This window comes from Arvicola amphibius, chromosome 13 (assembly GCF_903992535.2).
Source record: "Arvicola amphibius chromosome 13, mArvAmp1.2, whole genome shotgun sequence".
NCBI lineage: Eukaryota > Metazoa > Chordata > Mammalia > Rodentia > Cricetidae > Arvicola > Arvicola amphibius.
The window spans coordinates 54,546,625-54,566,847 of NC_052059.1; positions in this window are offsets into that span (position 1 = coordinate 54,546,625).

Consider the following 20,223-nt stretch of genomic DNA (forward strand, 5'->3'; position numbering starts at 1 on the left):
TGTTGAGCTAGATGCAGTGCTGGTCACCAGCAATAATAGGACATTGGTTACAGGAAGGAGCAAATAAGGGTTTAAATGTGATATGGCAAGCATGTAGTAGGCAAACCCCTTTTCTCCACCTCAGGGTCACAGCCAACGAACCCATAAGGAAAGACAGGTTAAAAAAAGAAAACCATAACAAATAAACATCAGCAGAGTATATATGACATGGGAACCTTCAGAAACAAGAGCACGCAGACTCGGGACACGTGCGTTTTAATGCCTAGGTTAGATGACGGCTAATGGTAGTGGGCTGAGTGGGGATCCAGCCTGGCTGCTGATTCTTCTTGGCCTTTGCATGGCCTTCTGGGATCATCTGATGAAAAAGTTAGTATCTTGAGACCCTCTGGGATGAGGTCCTCAGAGGACAAGCAAGAAAGGGAAGGGTGAAATGAGCTTCTAAGATGTCCAGTTCCTACATGACAGCCATTGGGGTTTTGTCTTGGTTTATATAGACAGGCTTTGAAGGAGAAAGGAGAGAACCCTTGCTTCTTGGGGCCTCCCAGTCTCTGGGTATTCAAAGCCAAATACAAGTGAACTGGGCATCCAGCTGAAAGACCCAACAAGTCTGCCGTGTGTGGAGGTTAGTTCCAGCCAGAAGGAGGCCAGGAAGGATACTCCCCTGGAGAGGTCATTTCTGGGGGGGTGGGGGGAGGAAGAACAGGAAGGCATTTCCAGAAGCCAGAGGAGTGAGCCCTGAAGACAGCCTGAGGGAAAGCGGCATAGGGAGAAGAGGAACCTGAGGGCAGATAGGCAGTGGGGAGTTAGTCAGTCTCCAGAGCCAGCTGGTTGATAACTCCACTGGGATCCTCTCACTAGAGACGACCAGAGAAACCGTTCACAGTTCTTTTATTTATTATTTGAACAACAAACCCTAACTCACCCCAAACTGCAGATGAGATTTTTCCAACCAAATCAGGCAAATGCTTCAGCTTCAGAATCCACTGCCCCCAACAGGATAAAATGTATTGCTGTTAGTTCACTGTTTACAAAATGAAACTATCTAGTCAAAGAACTTGCTTTGAAATTTCCAGTATCTTTTAGAAACACACACACACACACACACACACACACACACACACAACCAGAAAGAGAATGGATGGTTTTCATTATTAGGCATACATGGTTAAAAAGTGTCACATGTCTCTGATCCTATAAACCCCCTTTGAGCCCATCCTAAGATTCTGAAGAACGAAGATGTTGCCTGTCCAGGAGAGAGCACCACGGGGGAGCAAGTGACACAGACAAAAACTCCCCAACTGGCCTGGATGTTTTCTTTCCAGCCAGTACAGAGTCGTTTAGATATTTACATAAGGCAAGAGGGCTATCGAGATCACCACAGCACAACTGTACGAACCCTCAGGAAACAGGCAGGCGTTACAGGTGGAAAAGTGTCAGCCAGTGTGTAGACCTCAGTGCCTCATCGGCAAGCACGGCTAGAAAGGAAGCCTCTCCCGCCCCCTGGTGTCCACAGCCTGACCGGAGCGGTTCAAAATCTGAATGACTGGAGAAAAAGATTCCTGTAATTTTCTTTGATCCAGAGCGCTTGCCATCGCTGTTAACGCATTTTAATTCTCTATCATTATCTGTAAAAGACTCTGTCAGTAACATAATTCAGATATCTAAGTCGGGGAGCCTAGTAGGGCTGGTGTTTGCTGGGTCACTAACCTGACGCTAGCTGTAAAATGAGGCCAACTGAAGAGCTAAGAGGAGCCGTAGAACATGACCATTGTGCAGTTACAGTGAATGGATTGTGATGTCATCTTCTGACATCATTACTGAGAAGGGATGGAGCTAAGCAGCGCGTGTCCATGGAGAGCAGTAGACGTCAGAAAACCTGCAGCAGACCTAAGCAGAGACCACAGCCATGATGGAAAATGCTCAAAGCCAGATTGGGTGCTTTGTGGGAAGTCAAAATATGTCTGTTGGTGAAAGTAGGCTACTGAAGTCATCCGCCACCACTGTATGAAGGTTAATATGTGATTTTTAGCTGTAGTGTGTTCCTTTTATGAACTTGGGGGCCCCCAAGTTTGTTGTGTAAATGTTTACAATTACAATGTCCTCTCTTAGTGGAGTTTTCCTTTGATGAATATTTCATGTTCTTCCCTATTTCTTCTGATTAGTTTTGGTTTGAAATCTATTTGGTCAGATATGAAAATGACTATTCCAGTTTGTTTCTTTGGTCTGTGTGATTGGAATTATCTTTTCCCACCCTTTTACCCTGAGGTGACATCTAACCTAGATGTTAATGTGTATTTCTTGGACACAGCAGAGGGATGAATCCTGTTTTTCCATGCATTATATTAGTTTGAGCCTTTTACCCCGGGAACTGAGTGATGTTGAGAGCTGCCAATGAACAGTGTTTGTTAATTCCTGGTATTTTGCTGCTAAAGTGTGGGGTTTTGATTTGCTGGTCTGGTATTATTTATCCCTTGAGTTTTCTTGGGTGTCATTAGCCTCTGCAGATTCGAGTTTTCCTTCTGGCATCTTCTATGGGACTATATTGTATATTGTAGACAATACTGATTGAATTAGGTTTCATCTTAGAATATCTTTCTCTGTCTTTTATTGAGTGTTTTGCGGGCATAGTAGTCTAGGTGGAATCTGAGGTATTTTAGCCTTTGTGGAAATCCATCTAGACCCTCCTTCCTGGCTTTTAGGGTTCCCATTGAGAAGTCAGGTATAATTCTAATAGGTCTGCTTTTATATGCCACTTGGTCTTTTTTTCTTAGCAGATTTTAATATTCGTTATTCTGTATGCTTAGTGTTTCATTGTACATCATGAGGACTTTCTTTCCTAGTCCAGTCTAGTTGGTGTTCTATATGCTTCTTGTATCTTTTTAGGGTGAGGAAATTTTCTTCTAAGATTTTGCTGAAAATATTTTCTATGCCTTTGATCAGGGTATCTTCTCCTTCCTCTATTTCTATTATTTGCAGATTTGGCCTTTTCATAGTATTCCAGATTTTCTGGATGTTTTATGCCTGAATTTTTTAGACTTAACCTTTTCTTCGACTGAGTATCCTTTTCTTCTACCTTGCCTTCCATGTTTTGCAATCTGTTGATGAAGCTTACCTCTGAGGCTTTTGTTTGACTTCTTTTCCAGTTTTCCCTCAGTCTGAGTTTCCTTTAGTGATTCTATTTCTTCTTTGCTGTTGAGGGGCCCAGCCCCCAGCAGGACAGAAAGACTAAAGAGGAGATGTGGAGTAGGTGAACTACTGGACAGATGAACAGACAGGCATGGGAACTTTATCTGAGGGGCAAAGCTTAAATTTTAATTTTATTTTTCCCTCTGCTGGTTGTTCTTCCATTTCACAATTTTCCTTTATCCCTTTTATAAGACCTAATCTCTCTGCAAGAAAATATGAGCTCATCACTAGTTACATATTTTCCAAAAACAGATTAAAATCTGTACATATGAAATCATATTAAGATCATGTTACATATTTTAGTCTTAGAAGCCCACAAATAGTTAAACATCTTTCTTTGTCTTAATTTTTCCACCATAACATCTTCACCCCAAAGCAACGATTCCTTTATTGCCAATTAGCAAAGTTTTAAGCAAGCTAAGTGTATTTAAGTCAGCTAAGTATATTTAAGTACTGGCCGGCAGATCTTTGCAGTTTTAGTGGGGCAGATTTCTATATTCTACTCCAGTGTGCCATTTATCTTCCTTTAGACACAATGGGGTCATCTAACTTCCTTTCACAGCTTTGGTTTCACAAGGTACCCTGGGCAATGACAGAGGCCCAAGACGAGAAACTGTTCGTGTCCTAAACTGGACCTTCTCAAAAGACCACTGTGGTCTGTGATGCCTCTGAGGGCCATGCAGGGGTCAGTGGTCCCCATGCAGCCTAGGACTGGGTTGATATCCAAGGGCCGATGTTACCACCTAACACTAGGCAGATGTCCATGGTCTATGCTTTGGCCCCAAGCCAGGTCAGTGTCTGCATAGGCTGACACCTAGGGCCATGTTGCTGTGAGGAGCCTGTGCCACCCCACAAGGCTGTGGTGATATCAGAGTCCACGCTGACACAGAGGACCGTTATCTGGGTCAGAGGTCCTACTGCAGCTGGGGCCTGTGTTGATGTCCATGGCCTGTGTCACCACCAGAGGCTATTTGGATGTCTGTGGTCTATACTGCGGACTGAAGCCACATGGATGTCTGTGGGCCATGCTGCTGACAGAGGCCATATTGATGTAGTGGCCTACACTGTCACCTGAGGCCATGGAGATAACTGGGTCCATGCTGCCACCGAGGCTTTGTCTGGGTCTGTGGTACTACAGCTGGTGGGGGCTGTGTACGTGGTCCTTGCTGATGCCAGAAACCACATGGAAGCCCATGATCCATGTTCCCTCAGACTGTAAGGAGCAAATAAGCTACTTTGGCAGTGATATAGATGCCTGCAGACCCACAGTTGAGAAAGGTCATAGAAGGCTTTTACGACAATCCCTAACCATCCCCCAAAAGGTAGCAGCCTAAACAGAAGGTCATTGAAGAGAACTCTTAAAGGTGTAATAAGGATGCTAAGTGTAATTCTCCACAAGGATGGCTTCTGGAAGAGGTGGAGTGTTGGGGGGCTGGGGAGTTTGGGGCCATGCAGAAAGAGAAGGACTTGGTTCTGTTTAAGGGGCAGAGCACTGAGAATTTGACCATGCTTCAACGAGAAAATGGATAACATAAATTGGACTTTCTTATTGTTGTTGTTGCTGCTGCTGCTGCTGCTAATCTGTTGGTGGGGGGAGGTTAGGAGGGCAGACATGGAAGGACAGGGAACTGAATATGATGAGGTGTATAATGTAAAATTCCCAAAGAATCACTAAAAACACTATGCTGAAAAATTATAGTTATATACAGTATATATGTTATATGATCATATCTTATAATTTTATGTTAGCAATTCATCTGTTCGTGGACATCTAGGCTGATTCTGCAACTTGGAAATCTCTAATATAGTCTGTAATTCTTTTTCATGTGTACTTTATTTTATTTATAAATCCAGGGTCTCACGTAGTCCAGGCTGGCCTCAAACTCACTATGCATCTGAGGATGACCCTGAGCTCCTGATCCTCCTGCTTCCATTTGGAATGTACTGGAATTACAGGTATGCCACCATACCTAGTTTTTGTGGCTCCTGGGTTTCATACATGCTAAGAAAGCATTAAACCAACTGAAGTAAACCCCAACCTCAAGTGTCACATTTTTTGATAAATTGTCAAATTGATTTCCATATTGACCTTACTAATTTATATTCTCACAAATATATTACACATATTTCTTCACCCCATAACACACCCCTACAACCTCATCAGGGTGTGCATGTTTGTGTGTGTGTGTGTGTGTGTGTGTGTGTGTGTGTGTGCAAGTGAATACGTGTGTGGGTACTTAGGCTTATAAAAGAAACACACACAGTCAGCAAAGAACCTGCACACTGGCTTAAACCTGTCCATTTGTAGATCAGTGCCTAGGCTGGCCCTGTTTCTTTGCTCTGATGGTAGTTCTGCAGGAGACAATTGTGGGCATGTGTCCATCTTCAGCATTTTGAGATTTATCTAATTTGTTTTATAAGCACTCATTGCTAAGCTAATCTTAGAACTCAAAAGTATCTTTACTGCATACCAAATATTCTGGTGTGTTGTGTTTTGTTTTCATTTGACTCTAGAACTTTTTAATTTTCTTCTTGATCTCTTCATTAAGCAACTGGCCACTTGAATCTATCACTTGCCTCTCGGCGTTCTCACCGCTTCCACAGCTTCACTGGCTCCGCTATGATCTGATAAGACGCAGATAATTTATCCCTTTAGAAAAGAACAAATCCTACTTATCACCCAGCTACACCCCTCCTTGCCACATACTCTAAGGATCTGACATCCTGCTCCACAGAGAAGGGAAGCCCTCTGTGTTAGAACTGAGAATCTTTCTCTGACTTTAGGATGATTTTCAATATGAATAAACAAAGAAGCAAACTGCAAAGACTTAGGCAAGTATTTCTCCAGGAAGAAAGAACCTTACCACCTAAACTTGCAATTCTGAGACAATCTCAGTAGCAGAACTTGATGGTACTAGAATATCTGTTATACATTCAAACATTGCCAGTGTAATGATGTCGATGGCTCTGGGTTCACCCCAGCACAAACTGGCACAGGTCCTAGGTCACAGCTACTGAGTAGGTAGGGTTCTTAACTCATGGCCAGCTGGGCAACACCGTCTTGACTATTAAGTTAGTCGAAGGCTCGTGTGTAGTGATAAAGTCTGGAAGGTACACGTCTGCTCTCACTCAAGCACAGCTTAACCGCATCAGACTGAACTCCTGACAGCTGGATGACATCTGAGCACGAGGAGCTCCTAATGCTGCCTCCATTTTCAAACTCCACTTAAAAGTCAGTTTAGATGCTTAGAAAGCTGAAGATAGACTGTGAATTTTTGTCATTCCTATATGACAGAAAATATTTTCCTCCAATGGAGCTTTCATGTCACAATTTAATAGAAAACAAAATATACTAATAGCTGACAGATATCTTCCGATGATACATTTTTCTTTAGAATCTACATGTTCTTGTTTTTCTCCCAAATGTAGATTTTGACTGGAAAGATTAGTAGCGTAGAAACTCTGCAAGATCCACGTGCACAGAGAAAAGAGGAGTGGCGGGTATGGTTTGAATTTGCTCTTAGCATCACTCAGTGGGGGCAGCAATGTTACACAAGCTAACAGAAATGAAAAAAATGCAATACACAGTGCAAAGTTATGATCAACTATGATTCGCACATAGTCACCTTCTGTTTAACTATCATTGTGGCCAAATATGGGTGCTTCTGGCCTCCTGTTCTTCATTTACTCAATAGCCATGAGCGGGTGGACTTTTCTCTGTGTGACAGCAGCCACTCTCAAATAACCACAGAGACTTATTACTAGTTATAAATGTTTGGCTGATAGCTTAGGCTTGTCTCCAGCCAGCTCTTACAACTTAAATTAACCCATTTCTATTCATTTATGTGCTGTCCCAAGGCTTGTTTACTTCATCTATGAACTTCCCATGTTGCTTCCTCTACATGTAGCTCGAGACTCTTCAGACTCTACCCTCCTTCTTCCCAGCATTCTCTCTGCCCCCAAATCCTGCCTAGCTATTGTCCAGTCAGCCTTTTATTAACAATGAGGGCAACACATCTGCACAGTATACAAAGACTGCTCCACAGCAGCCGTGCGCTGCAGAGAGCACTAGAATGACATGCTGAAAGTGATCCAGTCCATTCCTCTACAGTCAGGAGGCTGAAGGACCGTGAGCTCAGGGCTTTGAATTCTCAGAAATAATTAAATAAGATTTGGGTGGGGGAACTGAGGTCAGCAAGAACTCTCCACAAAGTCACAGACACTGTGTCAGAGCACCTCCAAAAGGGAAGGGACTCGCCTCCCAGTGTTGGGTCCCAGGGGTGCACAAATGATGGGGTACAGACCACCGAAGACCAGGAACCAGAAGCAAACTTTATTACAGTCACCACGGGGCAAAAAGAGACTTCCAGCTCACTGGGGCCACAGGTCAGAGTTTGAGCTTCTGACACTGTGACAACGGGAGCCAGTTTTGAACCTCTTAGAGTAAAAACCAAGTACCAGGTGCAGATTCAATTTCCCAAGAATATGTTTAGGCTTACATTTTTAATTTTTTAATATAAGAATTAAGGCAAGATCAAATAAAATAATTAATTATAGTTTTAAGATGAGAAACTGATAAAACATATACAAACGGGAAACTAAGGATGTGTGTGTGTGTGTGTGTGTGTGTGTGTTCAAAACTGTTGCAAATGTCACAGTTATACAAGGTAAAACAAGCTCAGACCAAGGACTTGGAAGCTTATAGTCAAAGGGAAATGGTGGTACTAGAATCTTCAACCAAGCAAAATAAGCAAAAGCCACTAAGTGGCATTCTAATGCCAATAGTTCTTATCTAATATCAATCTCTTCCTAAACTGCGCTTTAAAAGAATCAAATTAAAATATAATCCAGAGTTAAAAAGAATGTGTTTCCCAGCTAACCAGAGTAAGGCTAACTCTGAGTCCCTGGGTCCTTCCTTTTCCTATACAGTATCAGCTCTTTCTCTCCAGAGACAAGACTTTTCTCTAGGAAGTACTGCCTGACAAAAAAGAAGCTGACTCCACCCCCCCACACCCCCTCCCGTGTCTAGTTAACATTTGAGGACAAAGAGCAGTGGATTCAACAACCATCCAGTTCTTACCCGGTTCTCTACATGTACCTTAAGTCCCCATGTGGAAACAGACATACTAGCTGTAATGTGGCCTTGGCTCAGGCTTGACATGAATCCCCACATCTTCCTGCCTGCCTCCCCCTGCACAGATACAGGGCTGGGGATCAGCACCTACCTCTGCGGCTGTGCAGGTTATGAATCACTCCTCTAGATGGAATCACTTTGTCAATCAATAAATGGGTTGACACAACACTAAGAAACGGATCTCCTCTCCAGCCTGCCACCTCACTCCATGCAGCACCAAGCTTCCCTGTACCCCGTGCTTCAGCATGTACTGTGTTCTCTGCCAAGAATGTCCTCCTCACTTCATGTACACTCCATGGCTCTAAGACCCCTATGTTGCCATACCCAGTGAACTCACATGTACCTTTCAGCCACGCTTGTCCTGTGCAGTTCCTGACTGCCTTCCTGTTCTGCAGTGTAATGTTGGCAAAAAGCACTGGTCCAAAGTACTGCCATTGTGACTTCAGACTCCATCTTCCCTAAGTTCCCAGACCCTGTCTAAGCAACAGTAGTTCCCCCAAATATAATGCCTGTTTCTAGCAACAAAACCTGTTCCTAAAAGAACAAATGAATCTGGGTGAACATTCTGTGTTGGTTGACAATAATGTAACACACTAGGAAAGCCCCTAACCTTTGACTCCAGATTGGTGAAAAACGTAACTGTAACTTGGCCCAGATGTTTGTGGGGATTGTGTTTACAAACTCCCTCTTGAGCCCCTGCTCAGGTTGCCAGGAGAAGCAAGGATCCTGGGTCCTTGTCCTGCAGCCCTGATCAACCAGCATCCGGGCTTGGGAGACTTTGCTGTTACACCAGCGTGCCGTCTTGCTCCTTCCTTGTCATGAGTAACAGACATGGTGTAACAGTAATATACTGTTATTAAAGGTATGTCCGACTTCCAAACTCTCTCTCTCTCTCTCTCTCTCTCTCTCTCTCTCTCTCTCTCTCTCTCTCTCTCTCTCTCTCTCTCTCTCTCCTGGTTTTGGGACTCTTCCTCTACCCCAACTAATAAGACTATTCACCTGAAAGTTCCAAAAACGTACCTGTAAGTTCCTAAATTTTAAATTTTGTCCATAATCTCTATCTTTCACAGCAAATTTCCAGTTGGTTGACAGACATCATCCATGGAACAACTGCTGACTACAACATGCTCCAAATGACCGTGAGTCCTGGACTTGCTGAAAGCTTGTGTGAACTAGTCCAGCCAATGTAATCCCTCCCTGTCTCTTCAGCTAGGCCAGCAAACCAGATGCTTCTGATGAATACACCTTTGCCTGGATCTTCTCCTGGGCTTTGACTAGCATTCCAGCCCTCCTGGGCCCTGACAACAACAGTCTAGTTTCAGCATGAAGTAGTTACAGAAGAGAATACATCACCCCTTGCTCCCCAATAGACTTGGAATGTTAGATCAAAAAGAAACTTCCTGGCATAGGAGACAAAAATAACTACCTATAGGGCCTATTGGCATACCAGGAAAGTACTTGTTAAAACCAAATAGACCCAGATCTATCAACAGGTGGATTCATAGCTGAAATAGTTCTACAGTATGATAGAGCACTCAACCTGCCCTATGAAAAACAGAGAGGTTATTGTATACCTTTAAGAGAAAATTGTTTTTATACAAACCTCTCAGAAATCATTAGAAATAATCTGGCTGTACTTAAAAAAAAATCATTGCACAAAGGGGGACCTTAGATTAAATAAAGAACTGGTCCCCACTTTCATTTCCAGGCTCCTTCTAGATAGTGACTGATGTCCATCATCACAGGGCCTTTGGCCCTTCTGCTTCTGCTGATTGCTATTGGCTTTTATATCACTGATGCCTTAACTAAATGATAATTCCTGTCTGGGTACCATTAAACGGGTGGTTAATAGGTTCCAGTATAAACAGTTACCCATCACAGCATCAGGAATTTGACTCAGGATACAATTCAAGTGGAGAATGTGAGACCAAAGCTACAGTTAAAATTTTAATTACTATTTCTAAGAGATCCATAAAACAAAAATGCCGCTGATTATCAAGCCCAAGAACAGAGAGCTCCTGAAATGCTGGAAGCTATTATTTATCTTAGATAAGAGTCACATGTTCTCACGCCCCTAAAAACATTTGTTTGAACCCTTTGCACCAGATGTGCTTGATCACGTGTGGATGGCAGGTTCAGGGGCAGGAAATATGTCAGGATGTATGCTTGTACCTGATTGGATGTAAGTTGAAGGTCTGTAGGCAGGAAGCATGTCAGGATATATGCATTGCCCTTATTGGTCCTGATGGGAAATACTTAAACTGCTGCAAACCATGACTTAGGGCCATCTTCTGCAAACCCAGAGATGGACCTGGCCAGAGTCAACCCGCCTGGCCAGTGTTTATTAGAGCTTTCTTCAAATTTGGCTTTAAATTGTGGTAGTGGTCTTATTCTCAAGTGGCAGGATTAACAAAACAACTTTATTCAAAGATGGGTGGATAAACCTGCTACTTACAAAAGAGAAAAGTCGATGAATGATAAACATATAAAAAGACAATCTCACTCAGTGTCTGGAAAGTGAAAGTGAAGAATTAAGGAGAGTCTGCTCTTTCTGAGAGACCAGCAAAACACAGGAGCAAAGATGAAACAAGCATGCTCAGCTCTTGCTTAGCAATCTATCTAACAGCTGAAGGGAACATACCTTCCAAGCAGCCACTCCAGTGTTGGGAAGCTGTGCTGCATTCACTGAAAACAGCACACAAAGCCTGACAAATCTGTCGGTCCATAGGGAAGAGCTGCAGTCAATTGAAACACACATGAGATCTCCATCTAATGACTTATGGGACAGTACCGAAAAGCAACCAGCTGCAGAGCAATGTGTGTGGTCTGATCACATTTTTGTGATGACATCACACGACAACTCTATGTGCATGTCCGCATGCTTGTATAAACACTAAGAAAGGGGCAACTCATGGCCCCTGGCTGTCTCGGAGAGGTAGGATGACTAGGGGAGGAAAGACATTTGTTTTTTATTTAGGTGTATTTTACACCTAACAGAGTGTGTGTAAGCATTTTGTAACTAACTATAGTTAATAACGTTTTTAAAATGAACCAAGAAGACAATAATACCAAGAAGGAAGGAGCGCCAACTGCTCTGGGTTTTCCTAACTGTTTCATGGTTCTTGAAGAACAATAGGTTTGCTTTCGAAGTGACCAGATGGCGTACACATTTTCTGATGTTAGCCAGGCATAGGTCCTAAATGGAGCCAAGTACAAGCTGTGTGGCATTCCTAAATGAACATGGCACTGCAGAGAGGACCCCAGACAGATGACAATGAGCTCCTACCTAGGTCATCTAGAAGGCTGCTTCTCATAGAGAAGGCATGAAGAACAGTTGTTACAGTCTGGATAAATACTTCAGGATTGTTCTCCATATTAGGATTAAATAGCCTGCTTATGTGTCCCTTGATGTTCATGAGGGATTGGTTTTAAGGAGTCCTAATAGATAACAAACTCTAATGATCATCATGACATATTATACACCATATAATATGGTGTATTTGTATATAACCACCCCCAACACATATTCATATATAATGAATTCTCTCTAGACTATTTCCAATACCTAACACAATGTAAATGCCAAATATTTGTCATTGTTGAAGGGATAAAGACTAGAAAAAAGTCTGTATATATTTAGAGAAGGTGTATTTATTTTCTAAATAATTGTGATCCTCAGTTGGTAAACACAGTTGGAACCACTGGAGACGAAAGACTATTTTCTCTTCTAGCTCAGCTGTCTGAATAGGATTGAGCCCACATCTCCATTCTCTACTATCCAACTTAGAAATGACTTGTTTTAAGCCCTTAAGGGCATCCAGTGATTGCATTTTGAAGAGCCAGGTGCTTTACAATAATAATCTGCCTTGTGATCTAATAAAACATCCTCCCAAAAAAGTCATGAAAGTATCAGCTGGGCAAGAGGCAGCCAGAACAAAAGTTCTTTCACTGGATGGACAGAGGTAGCAATGTCACCTTTAATGCAAATTTCTAGTTCTTGAAAGTTATTATTATCAGATAATAAGGAAATGCTGATTAGTAGTTAGTCACCTATTACAATCGGACTTGTAGTCATATTAGGTATGTTTTCACCATCAAACAGATATAATTTAAATAGACAGGCTATCTTCAAACACTTCAGAGATCTACAGAATATGGCATTTAAGATGTTTTAATAACATAGGTTCTTTTTTTTATGACAATGCAACATGCCTACTCCTGGAAGCACCAATCTACTTCAGAGAAGATGATGCACATAGAAGAAACTCCACATGGAGTTTACTTTCTTTGTGGCATAAGTAAGTCACTGGGGAAAAAGGTGTTCTTGCCTCCATTGCTGATGGTATGCTGTCCAAATTAGACAAGCAGGAGACCAAAGAGAGTGACTGCAAAACCTTGTCAAGACAAGGCGGGACAGTCCTTCAAAAATCCTGCTTCATAGAAAAGTCCCTTGAGTATTCTAGGCCTGTAGGCTGAAGATGGATGCCCCAATGTTGCAGAGGAACTTTGGGTGACTGTTCAGGCAGCCAGCTGTTTTTGTCATTTCTCAGCGTTTTTAGAAGTCACTTGTTTGCACTTCCTGTTTACCCAGTTAATATTATTTTCTTCTGGGGTCTCTGAAGGAGTTGAAGATCAGATAGTTATAGTTAGTTTTCCTTGTTTACTGGACTCAAAAAGAAATTTACTAAAGAAATGTAAAATATATAAGGTTGAGAGACATCTAAAGATAGTTTTGAATTGATAATACAAGTTCGAATAGAAAGTGAATTATGTACAACACTTTGGACTCACCATGATAGAATAGATAATGGAGTATTTTCTCTGAATTTGTCAAATGTAAATGGACTAGACATTGTTGATGGACTAGACATTGTTGATGTATTGCCTGTGTGTATTGTATATAGGTATAGTACTTATTGTATGTAAGTTTTCTTGTATTAGTTATAGCCTTCTTTTTTATTTTAGACAAAAATGGGAAATATAGTGATATTTTGTTTATGTTTTTTTAAAAAATAAAGCTTGCCTGAAGATCAGAGTACAGAGTTAAGCCACTAGAGGCCAGGGAGTAGTAGCATACACCTTTAATCCCAGTACTCAGGGGAGACAGAGGCAGAGTTATCTCTGTTAGTTCAGGGTTACCCTGGGCTACATGAGATTGAATTTGCCTAAAAGAAAAACAGAGCTCACACAAAGGTGTTTCCAGCACTAGGGAGGTGGAGACAGGAGTGATATGGCTGGGCAGAGAGAGAAGAATATAAGGCAGAAGGAGACAGGAACTCAGTGCAGTCTGAGGTTTGGTGGAGAGAGATGCATTTGGGAGCTGCAATCTGAGGAAAGTATCACTCCCTCAATCTGAGCATCAGCAGAGTAAAAGAGCTCTCTAGTGGCTGGCCTCTTTGCTTCTCTGATCTTCAGCATTAACCCCTATATCTGACTCTGGGATTTTATTATTAACACCAATTAGAATTCGTGTTACAGTCACCTGCCACTCCTGTCTGGCAAAGCATACTAGGTACAGGTCCCTGATGGTCAGCATCTTAGCCAGGAAAGATGCAGTGATGTTAACCAAGCGTTCACGTGCACCTTATCTTTGGATGGATTGTGAGCTGTGCCTGGCCTATACTAGCATGCTTACAGGACTTCATTTTTAATAGTTACATGCTAAGCTCTCTAGAGGAAGATGTTAATAAAGAAAACAAGTCACTCTATTGAGACAGCCTTGTACTAGAAAATATGGGCTCCTGATTCAATCTACGGAGAACATTTAGAATTAAGTTATACATGACCTTTGATGTCTCATTTGTCAGACAGATAAGTCTGCTTCTGGACTCCATTACTCACTTTTTGGTAATTAACTTGTCTGTCAGTTCAAATAACAGTACACACCTCTCTCAGTGCTAATGGAGAATCGGTCCTAGGCCTGTTTCTGTATATGCTCAAGTCCCTCATATAAAATGTCATATTTGTATAGGACCTAAGCACATCACCTGGTGTACGTTAAATAAGCTAGACGCTATAATGAAGCTAGGTAAATAATTTGGTATTTTTGTGACGCTTCTGGAATAATTATCACAAGCGGTTCGTAAGTGGCCAACATTCGTGAAACATTTTCAAGTATTTGCAGCACTGGATGGATCTGCAGAAGCAGAACTCACAAATAAAGAAAGAAAACAGCAAAGCAACACTTGATTGCTATTCCCCTTAAGAGCAACCCAAATGACAAGCACTCAATGAGTGCACAAAGAAACCAGTGACAGCAGAGCAAAAGGCAGAGGCATTCCTCAAAAGAAACCAGTGCAGGAGCAGACAGAGCACATGGGGAAGATGTAAAAGACAGTCCTTGGTATCATATGGAGAAAATGACAGTCTATATGACCAAGATCTGGTGTGTCCACATCCAACACCTCATCAAACAGTAGGGGAACTTAGCATATGTTTGAGTATATTAATGTAATTCAAATTTCTCAGGAAAAAAATCCATATAACTCATTTGCATGCTATAATGTTGCTTATGCAAAGAACAGAATCTCATCCCTTTAAAGGGCAATTGGCATTCCATGCTCTGGAATAATCCTTTTGTTCACTGTGAAGATTTATTACTTGGATTGGTTCAATAAGAAGCTGACTGGCTGGTAGCCAGTAATTATAGGTAGAACAACCAAACTAGGAGAATTCTGGGGAAAAGAAGGCAGGAGTCAGGAGTTGCCAGGCGACACAGAGGGAGCAAGACATGCTGGAAAACAGGTAAAACCATGAGTCACGTGGCAATAATAGATGAAGGGGTTAATTTAAGTTGTAAGAGCTAGTTAATAATAAGCTTGAGCTGTCGGCTGAGCATTTACAATTAATAATAAAACACTTTTGTGTTTATTTGGGAAGGGGTTGCCAAGACGGGAAAGTTCTGCCTATAGTTCCACTGTGTAAGTAAACCATATTTTCTTTATCCATTCATCCTCTGATAAATATTTATTTCAAATTTCTAACTCTTTATCCTCAACTCTTTAGATTTAATACTGATGGGAAAATAATATTAATGTGTATTTTTATGTTGCAGGGTGGAATATTATATACATGTTAATTTGATATTGCTATTTTTCATATTGTTGGATTTTGTTTGTTTTCTATTTGGTCTTTCTTTCTTTCTTTCTTTCTTTCTTTCTTTCTTTTTGGCTTTTTGAGACAGGGTTTCTCTGTGTAACAGCTCTAGCTATCCTGGAACTAGCCATTGTAGATCAGGCTGGCCTCAAACTCACAGAGATCCACCTGCCTCTACCTCTCGAGTGCTGGGATTAAAGGCATGCGCCACCACTCCCAGTTCTATTTGGTATTTCTATCATTCATTGAGGAGTGGTTTTAAGCCTCCTACCATAATAGTGGATTCTTTTGGTTTCTCTTTTCAGTTAGAATTTTTGTTGGTTCATTTCATTTACCTATTTACATATTTTATAATTTATGTGTATATATTAAGGAAATTTACTTTTTGTTGTATTGACCTTTAAAACTTTTTTTTATTTTCTGTGTATGAGTGTTTTGCCAGCAGGCATGTCTGTGCACCATATTTGTGCAGTGACTGCAGAGGCCAGAAAGGGTATTTGGGACTGGGGCTAAGGGAGGAGAGCTGGAGAGAAGAGGACTGGCATATTTTAATTATAAATAAAACAATTTTTAGAATTTGTATTGAAAAGAGATTCTTTTCTAGTACCCATGGCCCATGCTGTGGCAGAGGGCAGTGTTAATGCACACAGTCTGCACTGCCGCTGAAAATCATGTTTAGGGCTGCATCTCACGATGATGCTGCAGATTATGTGGATGTCTGGGGTTCGTGCTGTTGCCCAGAAACCATGGGCAAATCCAACGAAGCTACTTTTGTGTTGTGGAATATTCCTTTACACAGTGTAAAGATGTGTCACTTAGAACAGTTTAATAAAAACCTAAATGGTCAATAGCTAGGCAGGATGTACAGCAGGGACTTCTGGACAGAGAGCTCTGGGAAGGACAAAGGGAGTCACCAGCCAGATGGAGAGGTAGCAGGACCAGCAGTGAAGAGTAAAGGTAATTGAGTTGAGAAAAAGATATGGGTTAATTTAAGTTATAAGAGCTAGTTAGAAACAAGCCTAAACTAAGATCAAGCTTTCATAATTAAGAATAAGTCTCCATATCTTTTTTTTTTTTGGTGAACTGACAGCCCAAAAAGAAAATTCCATCTACATATGGCACCCAACGTCCAGCCACATAAGGCCTGAAGAAAGCTAAAAAAAAGTTCAAAACATGGAGTCAAACACAGCTTCCTGGTGCAGTTTCCTGGTGACTGAGGTCACTCAGGTAAGCTTGGCATATGGAAACTTTCTGCTGGTTGGAGCCAGCCACCAGCACCATGAACCAGTGCCATGCACCAAGCTGAACTGAGCCAGAAGCTGACATAGCCGTTTAAAATTTGTCTCACATGATCAGAGAATGTTACAAATGCTTAGTAAAGACATATCTAGACCAAACAAACAAACAAACAAACAAACAAACAAAAAACCCTCTAAATAGGCTACAGTGTTTTAAAAATGTGCATAGGCTTAAAAAAGAAAAAATAGGTATAGACAGTCATCCAAAAATTGTTTATAAATAAAAAGATAAAGTCCTGAAAGAAAAATAATATAAAAAGAATATAAAGTCAAGTAAAGATGGAAAATACAGAGAGTCTAACTCCTATATGGTATCTTGTTGACTTTAAATTTTTTGATTGTTGATAAGTGAACAAAAGCTGCTGGGGGAATTGGATTATAAAACTACGAAATTAAATCAACCTACATATTTTTAAAATGTCTTAATTTCAAAAAGAAAGCCAAAAATATTTTATATTGGGAAAGAGGTTATGCTTCTGTTTCCACAAAAAAAAAAAAAAACAAAGGCTTTGGATTCCTTCAAGGTTGATAGAGATCAGATTTGATTGGAGGAGACCACCCTGAAAATCCTGGCTTTATAAAGAAATAAACCTAGAAAAACTACAAGACAGGTAATGTATATTTTATCTGCTCAAACATAAAACAAAAAATCATCTTTGGCAGGCTTATGTACAAGGGACAGTCTATACCTATGTTAATGCAGATATGTATGTTATCTTTGAAAGTTTATGTTTTCAGAGCCAAGTGACAGTCACCAATGAAAACAGGTGGCCCAAGTGATTTAGTCTCTCAGAATGTCTCTGTTGCAGTTTCCTCAGAGTTCTACATCCAGAACAGCTTCACGGCTGCTGGTTGAGATGGTCCAACTTCATAGACTATTCTAGCCAGGACTACAGATAAGCCTTGAGCTCTCCCATTGCACAGAGACTGGACAACGAATGTCATGGCTAGCTCTCCCATGACTTGACCATTATCCAATTTTCTCAGGGTCCCCTAAATATGTCATTGCCTCCAAACAACAGGAAGCAGTCTAAAGAATATAATACCCACATTCCCAAGAGGTGTGGTGGATGGTTTTAGGCCATTCAGTAGATTATGGATGTTTGTCATCATTTAAAGTGGTTGGTCACAAGTTGTTATTGGTCATGGTCAGGGAGGAAACTAAGCAAAGGACATTAGATTCAGGGATCTCATTCTGAAAAAAAAGGGATATAGAAATGATAGGATAAAAGAGTAGATTATTGTTATCTACTTTCAAACTAAAAAGCAACTACTAGTCTCAAATATTTTACATTGGTATGGATTTTTGTATAGTGCTACAAATTTAAGATTATTTTTATACTATTATATGTTCCTACTCTTGTTTAAGGTATTTTTGCAAATTGATACAAATTTAAGGTTATTTTATTAAACTTATTATATATTTCTATTTCTTGTTTAAGGTATTGTACCTATGCAGCTCATTTAAAAATGTAAAGTTCTGATCCTTGAAAATTATTTAGGATAATAAAGAAATATAGGTTAATAGTTATTTATAACAATCAAACTTATAGTCATATTAGGTATGTCTTCAAGATCATATGAAGATATATTTTAGATAAATGTAATTTTCAAACACTTCAAAGACCTATAGAATATGGTATTTAAAAATTTTAATAACTTAAGGTTTTTCATGACAGTGAGACATGTCTGGTAGCACCAATCTACTTCATAAAACAATGGTGGGAAAGCCAGGCAGTAGTGGCGCATGCCTTTAATTCCAATACACAGGAGGCAGAGGCAGGAGGATCTCTGAGTTTCAGGACAGGCTCTAAAGCTACAGAGAAACCCTGTCTTCAATCCCCCACCAAAGGATGATGGGCATCGAAGACCCTCCAGATGGAGTTTGCTTTTGTAGCAAAAGCTAGATACATGTGCAAGAAATTGCCCTTGCCTTGACTACTGAAAGTCTGATGTCCAAACTGGACAAGCAAGACACAAAGGAAGAAAACTGCCAAACTTTGCCAAGACAAGGTGGGACAGTCCTTTAAATTCCCTGCAACACAGAAAAGTCTGTCAGCTGTTCTAGGTCTGTAGGCTGAAGACAGATGCCCAAACATTATAGAGGAAACTTAGGTGATTGTCCACGCAGCCTGATGTTTCTCTCATTTCTTAAAGTTTTGGAAGTTGCTTGCTCTGCAGTTCCTGTTTATTCAGGTAATATTTTATCCTTGAGTTTCTGACAGAAACTGAAGACTAGTTATCATTTTACAGCTTTCCTTGTTACCAAATTAAAAAAGAAACTTTTATATGAGATGCAAAGTTTATTAAGTTGAGAAACTTAATAAAAGCTTAAGTTGTTTATCTAAAAAGATATTTAAAATCTAAAAAGACATTTTTAGGATGTTAATACAAGTTATTACAAAAATGGCTTAAGTATAAAATTTTGGTCTAAGATAGGATAGATAATGGAGCATTTTCTCCAAATTTGCTAATGCAAATTAACTGGACATTGTAAATGTAATTCTTACCTGATAATTGTTCTTATACATAGTTTTACTGTGCTAGCTAAAACCTTTTTTATTTAGACAAAAAGGAGGAAATGTTGTGGAATAGTCCTTAAAGTGTGTGAAGATGTGCCACTGTGATTGGTTTAATAAAAAGCTAAATGGCTAATAGGTAGGCAGGAGGTATAGGTGGAACTTCTGAACAGAGATGGTTCTGGGAAGGAGAAAAGGGAGTTGCCCACCAGATTAGGAGAGGAAGCAGAATGGGAACTATAGATAACTGAGTAAAGATAACTGAGCCATGAGACAATGAAGATTCAAAGATGGGCTATCTTATAAGAGCTAGTCAGAAACAAGCCTAAACCAAGGCTGGCTTTCATTATTAACAAGTCTCCGGGTCATTTTTTTTTGTCAACTGGAGGCCCCAAAAGAAGTCTGTCTACACGTTTGCAGTGGCATCAACGACTGAGAAAGAGGGACAAAGGCTTCTGTGACAACCACTACCCCACCATATCTCTCCGAAAGTAACAGCCTAGACAGTAAACCAATGAAGAGAACTATAAAAACTGCGAAAAAGAGGCCAGGCGGTGGTGGCGCACGCCTTTAATTCCAGGACTCGGGAGGCAGAGGCAGGCGGATCTCTGTGAGTTCGAGGCCAGCTTGGTCTACAAGAGCTAGTTCCAGGACAGAGCCCAAAGCTACAAAGAAACCCTGCCTCAAAAACAAACAACAACAACAAAAAAAAACAAATAACAACAAAAGAAGCACAATTAAATCCCCTGGGATCCGTCCATCTATGAAGGCCGGGTTCTGGCTGCCCTGCTTCCTTTGCCCACTCCGGTTCCACGCTGCCCCTCTGTGCCCAAGCCGCCACCCTGGTCCCTGCGGCGGGCTGCACCATCTACGGTCTCGGGCCAAGCCAACTTCAAGCGCCCTTTTTTTTTTTTTTTTTTTTTTTTTTTTTTTTTTTTTTTCCAGCAGAAACCTCTGAACACAGGCAGACAAACACCACCGCAGGTTACCG